We start from the raw sequence: 1,641 nt of genomic DNA on the forward strand, positions 1-1,641 counted from the left end.
AATAAAATGTTTTAAAAAAAAGATATACTTCTATATTACAGATTTGTATATTTTGTAATATATATAAGTATATGTGTATATATGCACATATAATTTTAATTCAAAACATATTTGTCTTCCAGAAATCTACAATGGACAAAGGCAATAAATAAATAACCAGCTGGGGAAAGAGATTTGTATCTCATATAATATAAAGGTTATAAAGGATATCAATGTCCTTCATGTAGAAAACTCCTGCTGGTGAACCCCCTCCAAAAAAAACCCAAAGATTAGGAGCCCTGGTGGCATAGTGGGTAAGCATTGTCCTTCCAACTACAATGCCAGCAACTCGAAAGTCTTTCTACTCATGGGAAAAGTCCCATCTCCGAAACCCACAGGGGCAGTTCGACTCTCTCCTACAGGGTTGCTATTAGTCAGCGTCAACTCGAAGGCAGTGAGTTATAAGTAAAATTACACAATATGAAAGTTTTAGGCTCCTTGGATTAGTATCAAAATGACAATTTCTTTAAACTACATTCTGAAACAATGTAAATAATGAATTTATATGCCATATTCTCTGACTAAAATATAGCAACATGGAAACAAAAAAAGGGTATAAAAATACACTTAAAAGACCAAACAAATAGTCTTACATCTTGTTTTAAGTAAGGATGGATTGGTAACTTTATGTCACATCTGTTTCATCCATTATAATCTACCCCATGAACATTAATGTACCAAATATGACAATTTCTTCAACCATCATATTTCAACTGTCTTGGCACTTGTGCAGAAATAAATCTTAAAACTAGTCTCACATTGGCATTTCAACTGGCTATTATAAACTACTTGAATTCATTTATAAGTGAATTTGATTTAAAGGCCTCTTAAAGAAGTTGATGGGCATGATATGACAATGACCAGTGTCTATGTTCCCTGAAAATTTAGACATATGTATCTGAAATCTCTCAATATTCCTTCAACTTAGAACTACAGGAAATACATTTAATAAAAGGAAAATTTCAAAGATATATCATATATCGGTATAACAATATTATTCTTCAGATCAAAAAGAAAACAAAAATACTTTCATTGTAGTAAATTTCCTATTTCTCTGTTTCCTTCTTTCCTCCTCTACTCCTCCCTTTGTCCCCCCCCAGTTAACCAACAGCCAATTGCAATTAGTCAATTCTGACTCCTGGCAATCTCAGTTGTTTTAGAGTTGAACTAAATTCCATCAACTTTTCAATGACTGTGTTCTTTTGAAATAGTACCAGGAATTTATTCCAGGGGGTCTCAGGGTGCATGTAGTTTAGAACCATCAGCCTTTCAGTAAGTAGCTGAGCACTACACCACTGTCACCCCTGGGCGCTCCTCCTCCCTTTGATGGTTGCTGGTGTGTGCTGTCAAGTTGATTTCAACTCAGAGTGGCCTTTTATTGCAGAGCAGAACTGTCTCTAGTGGGGTGTTCCAACTTCTGGTCCTCCTTCAGCGGCTGAGTTTTTAACCATCTTACCACCAGGGTGCCTTTTGCTCTCCTCATCCCTGACTTATTCCTCCTCTTCCTGCCATTTAGTCTCACAGAAAGCATGTTAGTAAGAGTTAACCTAGTACTAGATTTACGCTGGGTATGGTGCTAAGTGGTACATATGAAGTGGGTTA

Source organism: Echinops telfairi, unplaced genomic scaffold (assembly GCF_000313985.2).
Source record: "Echinops telfairi isolate 266 unplaced genomic scaffold, ASM31398v2 ScPeMD7_3533;HRSCAF=4204_0, whole genome shotgun sequence".
In the NCBI taxonomy this organism is placed as follows: domain Eukaryota; kingdom Metazoa; phylum Chordata; class Mammalia; order Afrosoricida; family Tenrecidae; genus Echinops; species Echinops telfairi.